Source organism: Buceros rhinoceros, unplaced genomic scaffold (assembly GCF_000710305.1).
Source record: "Buceros rhinoceros silvestris isolate BGI_N320 unplaced genomic scaffold, ASM71030v1 scaffold6373, whole genome shotgun sequence".
In the NCBI taxonomy this organism is placed as follows: Eukaryota; Metazoa; Chordata; class Aves; order Bucerotiformes; family Bucerotidae; genus Buceros; species Buceros rhinoceros.
Window position 1 is genome coordinate 48,139 of NW_010403009.1, and position 7,068 is coordinate 55,206.

At 36.0% G+C, this 7,068-nt stretch overlaps 1 protein-coding gene across 2 annotated transcripts in view; it reads right to left on the minus strand.

Annotated features, from left to right (window-relative positions):
• DCUN1D4 (DCN1, defective in cullin neddylation 1, domain containing 4) overlaps window positions 1-6,161 on the minus strand; it is a 29,245-nt gene extending 23,084 nt beyond the window's left edge. For both annotated transcript variants that reach the window (XM_010132833.1, XM_010132832.1), the window contains exons 1-2: window positions 6,095-6,161; window positions 5,227-5,266 (exon numbers count right to left, since the gene is read on the minus strand). The gene's annotated coding sequence lies outside the window, so the exon portion shown is untranslated. The remainder of the gene's footprint in view (window positions 1-5,226; window positions 5,267-6,094) is intronic.
• Between the last annotated feature and the right edge of the window lie 907 nt (window positions 6,162-7,068).

The window sequence follows — 7,068 nt, forward strand, 5'->3', positions numbered from 1 at the left end:
TTGTTCCATCTGATTATGTCTCCAAATCCATGATACTACAAAATTGTATTCCCGTAAGTTACTGAAAGTGTGATGCTTCATGGCTTTTTAGAACAAGTTTCTAAGGACTCTGCCAGTAAGTACTTTCTTAAAACCTACTCAAACTAAAAAACACTTAAGATGACAGTAGAACTTAACAGAGAGCTAGAGACAGCCAACAGACTCAGACACACACTAAATAAATAAAAATGTATGCTAATGAATACCTTCTTTTGGAAAATACGTACTTGAGTACAACCTTTAGATATCTCATGCCTTTGAGTGCAATTTGACTGTTTTTAAATGCCTCTCTATTAATAAATCTATTTATAGTGGCCACAGGCATTGGATGCTTGTAAAATGCAAGAAAAACCACCAACATTCCCCCACCACCCCCACCCCCCACTCCATCTCAGGGTTTGTTTAGTTTACTGGTTATTTGATTGGGAAAAGAAATATGCAAGGACTCTGTGAAAAGAGAAGCACAGCAAAAGATTAAAATAAAATAAAGTAAAAATAAAAGAGTTGTAGCAGAGGAAAATCATTCTGTCAGACCTGCAACCCCATAGAAACCAGAGAATTGTTTGAACTGTTTGAAGTCTTTTCCTCCTTAAATTATTAGGCATTTTTAGGAATATCACTGAACTCATTTTAAAGACTTAAACTGATAATAGAATTCACCATAATCAAATTTCTCCAATGGCTCATAATAAAAGCTTGTACCATTTCTTGGTTTGAATGTATCTAGTTGCAGGTTGCAAACTGACAGAAAAGCAAAGAAAATAGATAGCTCAGAAATTATAACTGGCTATTAAATGCACATGTACACCCCCCTCACACAAACACACACACAGAGACATTAGGTGGACAAACACATTGTACATTCTTTCAGAGATTTAACACCTTAACGACTGATGCTTTCCAAGTCTTCACTACATCTTAACTGTTGAATGATCTCTAAACTACTAAAATACGCAGTGCAAGAATGTATTTTTAAAAGTATTTCCTTTTGTTACTATAATAATTTTTATTAAATTTGAAGTGCAGTTATAATTTCCCTGTAATGAACTCTGGAAATTAAACCAGCAGAATATTTTTCTCTTATAATTCCATCTAAAGCTAAAACCCATCAAGAGTTTGGGGGGAGGGGAAGGGGGGGGTGTTTAAACTCTTGCAATTTCTTATTTTACAGTATAGCTCACTGAGTAGCATCAATATTAACGTTCTCTACACAGAGCTTTCTAATTCTAAATGTAATTTCTAGGTCTAGCCTTTCACAACTGATTGAATTTTTTAGAGGTCTGATCAACCACAAATGAAAATGCAGCTCCCTCTGACTTCATGCAAAGTTTGACAGGAACTTTACTTACCGAATGCAGCTTCTCTGATGTGATTATCTTCAAAGGTTCTTACTCCTGGGTCTCAACTCAAGATTGGCAGAACCCTCCTAGTTCTCACTGTTTTTTTGACACTTGAAGCTAGCATTTGCAAGGTAGAGCCTCCAAAAAGCTGCTGAAAAGGCCACCATCAGCCAAAAGCCTGCCGAGTATAAATGTTGTTTGCCAAACATTTTATTCAGTATTTCCAAATTTGCAGGAGACAAAGCTACCAAAGGGAAATACCAGCTCAAGAGCTAAAATTCACCCTAAGAAATTTAAGACAATATGCAAAATAATCACCACAAGGGAGGGATACTCCCTAGTATAGCAACAAAAATGGAAAGAAAAAACAAGAGGTCGATAAATAAGAATTCTACAAGCTGTGTCTCAATAGAAGTGATTTACAGACATGTAGTTTTCACCTTCTCTCTAGATAATGCCGGTGAATAGTCTTGCTCTTCTGATGCTCAAGTAGAGGGTTGTTTCAAAGGAAAAATAATTAGAAACTGTGAATGTTGACGCTATTAGAGATATAGCTGCTCACTTAATGATGCAACAACACTACCACAAGCACAGGTAATGATCATCATTTTTCAGATACAAGATGAGAAAACCAAGATACGCATGAAAACACCAAACTTGCAATCTTGCTGTAAAAGGAAAAAATCATCTTATGTGTTTTGAATTCCACACTACAGAATTGCTTTCGACTCGAGGATTTTCTTCTCTAAAAGAATAAAAAAAAAATAGAGGCAAAAGTAATTTCTGCCCCTCCCCAAGCTTCAGGAACAGCAATGAAGCCTTTTTTCTGTTTCTTTAAACAAGCCAGGTGAGAACAGGAAGTGTACTTTTACAGACATTTTAGACTCTATAGGTAAATAAATTACAATTTAGTAACCAAATCATGTCTTTTAAGCTATTAAAAAGTTGCTAGATTCGTAGTTATGACATTAAAAGAGCTATTATTTTGAAAAACGCTCTAGAATTTAAGCTAACTCATACACATACTAGAAGAAAAAGAAATTGTTCACAGAATCTGAGTGCCTGCTTTTCTTGACCCTACAAACAGCTGAAAAGGCAAAGGCCCATGAATCACTTACCCCTATGTTATTTTTCAGATATACATGCACATTGAATATGAACACATTTTATGAGAATGTAATCATATCAAGTGACTGGAATTTTGAAGTGAGGTCCATCTTAGTTTCCAAATCACTGAAGGAATTTTGAAACTGCTACCCTCTAGATCTTAAGATCCTGGTTCCAGAAAAAAATCTCTATGAAACTCAAAAAATATAATTTGCTTAAAGTAATTTAGATGTCCAGTACACTTATTGTTAGCTCAGAAACAACTGCTTTGAAATAAGTGTAATATGCATAAAAAACTCATTATAAATATTAACCTAAAATTCAAATACTCTTTTCTCTTTAGAACAGCTTTTAGAAATCTCAGCCTGATTTTGATATGCATTTATGAAGTCATCCCAAAAGCAGGGCCCACAATGTAGTAACATTAACTGGGATAATCGTATCAGAAAACAAATAGTAATCTTTTAAAGATAAGGCTTGCTCCAGAAGATTCAGAGTGTTTTAGGGAAAAAAAAACCCAAAACTAAAACCAACAAACTGCAAAAAAAACCCCTCAAAACTAAAAGACTGGTTTTAGATGGGTTTAGCAACATTCAAATCTTTCGCAACGGAGTTATTAACATGACTTTAAAATGAGTTCTGGGCAGAGAATCTCAAATTCACAGCATCTATGCAGCTCTGTAAATTGCGTAACAAAATTAATATGTCTTGACACTTTTTACTACACAGTCAGTAATACTGGAAAACAGAAGTTCCAAAAATTCAGACACATTGAAAGCAAACAATTTGCAAAAGTAATTCTTTTCAGATTTACATAAGGCTCTCCAGTAAGATGTTTCAGAACTGCCAAGTCCCATACAAAAAGGATGTGGGAAACTTCCTGTACTATATTCACAACAGCGAAAATAGCTCCTTGCACGTATATTTGTCCTCATATGAGCAAAACCAAGCCCATGTTTCCACTGAATTCACCTGGAAATCATGCAAATACTGGGGCTTCATCTTATTCTACAAGGAGACATAAACCAGGGCATAAGCAGGGCATACCAGAAGCCCAAGAAATAGTGGAGTGAAATCTTAAGATGAGGCGTCTGCCAGTATCCACCTCTGTTTTCAATTCTCATTTCTTTACTGGGATTTTATATGCAAACTCATTTAATGGACATGTTTAAGCTTTTGAAACAGCTTAATTCAAATACCACAATACAGGCAATAGGGTAACCATAAGTGTCAGTATAAAGCAGTTCATCAAAACCAGTAACATGCCCGAGTATCTTGCAGCAGAGATAATGAGAGCTCTGAGGCTAATTTCTTACAAGAGGTAAGACAAATTCCAAATACCATAAGCACATCAACTCTTATTGATTAGTGACAGAAGGGGACTACCTCAACGCTTCACAACAGCTTTTTGTGATCAAAAGTATACAAAGATTATGGAATATATTTTCATACATTAAATCAGTATGTATCTGTTTAGTTTGAGCATCTGGATTTCAAAGGGGAAAGTAAATCCCCACCAGGAGATGGGAGAGAACATCAGTTCCAACATATGGACAATTAAATCTCTGACTGTCTTGAACTACCTGCCTCAACCTCTTTTGCAGAGGTTTTTCATTTAAATGACCAGCTAATTTCAAGTATCAAATCACTAATCGCACTGAGTAAAGTATCTGATAGGAGCTTTTTGTGCTAGGGTAACAAAGTCACCTGTCACAGGATGAAGGAGGGTACATAAGCCCTAAGCGAGCTCTGTCCGATCCCAAACAATACAGTCCTATGCATTTCTTCTCATTGCTTTAGGCTAAGAGCGTGCTAGATTTCTAAATGTGTCCCAGAAACCCCCAGGAAGAGCCAACAGCTCTCTCCACTTAAGTACTCAAGGTAACATCAGCAAACATGTCCAGCACCTCAGGATAGAGAAAAACTTTGAGACAGATGAGAGGACAGATATGGCTGGTTTTAAAGCACAGTTCTGCTGAGTGATCAGGGCTTGAAGCCAGTAAGTTATTTTCCTTCCGCCTTACGTATCATGCCTGAAACACAGAAAGGAAGGAAGAAAAAAGAAATCAAGGAAGATGCCAGCTCATAAGTAACAAGTGCAAAAGGAGGTAACAAATGTTACAAGATACCAAGTCATGAAGCACAAATGCTGATGAACCAAGAAAGGCAGCAAGCCAGGCACCTGAGATGAAGGCCTCGAAAAACGATGACATTTTACTGAACAAAAAATGGATTTGGACTAATAAACAGTCCTTAGATACTGACTGAAAATCTGCACAAGAAACAGAAACAACTTGCATCAAAACCACTCAAGAAAAAAGCTGGATTGTTTGGAACACAGCATTTAAACTCGGTCACAGGCATCACAAAAGCCACGAGAGGTCTTGCTTCTGCTCTGTTCTCACGAATGCTCTTTCAAGAGTCAGAACAAGCAAGAACATGGATATTCTGCTAGTCTCATGGGTTGGGTCCAAGGAGTGAGAGAAATTTTTCATTATGTCTTCTAAAGCACTCACACTAAGGAACAGATACTGCTGAAACCTGTGCAAGTCCTTCACAACTGGGTAAATTAAAAAGCCTGAACATGTGTTTTGTGGAGAACTTTAAAAAATTCTGGCACTTCTTTTCTAAAACTTCTTTAGCTTTCTAAAATACAATTTTCCCTTGTGTTAGAGAGACTTCTTTGATGAAGTGTGTTTAAATTGCTTCAGTCTGTTTCTACTACATCCCTATTAAATACCTGTCTGATGATCGTCTTGACCAACGTCCTCTGTCAGATTCTGCAAGAGAGTAGGAAGGATACAGTTAAAGAAGATGGTGCATTTAGGTAAGACTACAGAGCCTTTGTGCTCTCAGTTCAAGGATAATCTTTAAACAGTTTGAATTTTTTTTAGTAAAAAACATACCAAACTATATTTCAGGAGTGAAAATAGCTATCCATTGGACAGGGAATTTCATAGCACTGTATTGAACAATTCCATTAATAAACGCGGCATTAGATTGAATTTACCATTTACCATAGAAACAGCTTTGCTTAAGGATAAACACACACATGTGTTCTGAAGAAAACTGCTTAAAAAACAACTGAAATCTTGGAAACTAGTTACCCCCTTTTTTCAGCAGTGTCTTTTCCACTAAATTTGCAGTGTACATAGAGAAGCCATATTGGTATTTCCTGCTAAGGTTGCAATAAAACAAATGTAAATGCACAGCAAACAAGCAGGGACAGTCTTCAAAAAAAAATCTTGTTTCACTCTTTGCATGGTTGTCATAAGACAGCTTGCTCATTCAGTATGATTTTCACAAGAACTGTAAGAAATTGGATAATGATGATGATTACCATTATTTGATGTATCTAGGAAAGCTTCTTCTATGGAGACAACATCTAAACCCAATGTTGCAGTGAACAGCTCTACTCTGACCCCTGGAGTATAATCTTTCACCTTTTACTAATGCTGCGTTTCTCTTAATGGATTCAAAACCAACAGCCTCTCATCCAAAGCAGCAGTCATAGTTTCTTAAAGCATAATCACTTAATAATTTCAATCACAAAACATTCTGGACTAAAGCCCTAGTTATTCTGCTGAGAGAAAATGACAAGTCATTACCAGCTTATTGAGGGTGTGGTAAATCTTGTGAATATTTGCCAGTGTTGATAGGTGAGAATTCAGTTGAAAATCTAGAGGGGGGGAAAAAAAAGTTTTAAACTCTCTGGTTTCCAGCTGCAGCAACCAAGATCTTTATATCTTCTGATTATTTAGTAAGATCATCACGCGACTACAAAATAAAAGCCATCTCAACACTTCTTCACAATTTCAATACCGAGTGGAACCAGTAAGTGAAATCTGCAGAATATATCTTACACATGCAGTTTTTTTAGGGCATGGGTGACCCTCAGCAAAATATTAAAAGAAAAATATTAAAAATATTAAAAGAAAAAATGTTTACAACTCTTTTCTTTTAAATTTGAAATCATTATAATTTCCATGCTACCCAGTCCTTCTGTTCCATCTATTCCCAAACCAGTTTAAGTGCCTAAAATCATTAATAAAAATGCTAGTTTTGAAAGAAGATAATTTTATTACTACACACACACATACTTGCCTTTATACTAATTTCCTTGCAAAACTAAATGACTGGAATACAATTACACAGTTGAAACATGACTTTTGTATAAAGAATCAAAGGTCACAATACAGCAGCTGTTAAACACAGAGCCAGTAAAATCAAAAACAAAATATTCTGATACTTCATGAAAGAAGCCACAGCATAGATGTTAACTTTGCTTCCCTCCTCTAAAAATAAAACACTTGAGTTTGCTTTAGTTGCAAAAAAAGTGACAAATTAATTTCTCTCTATTCTCTAAATTCCCCTATTTTTGCTAGAAAAGTGTCATGCACAAAACTGCAAAACAAGTAATCAAAAAAGATCAACTGTGATCCATGCAGAGAGCATGCAAACTAACAAGAGTCTCAGAAACCGGACACAGACTAGCTGACAGGCATCAAAGACAGCCAACTACTACAGATATTTCCATTTAAACTAAAAGTAAATCAGCCACCCCTCTCGAATTCATGCAGAA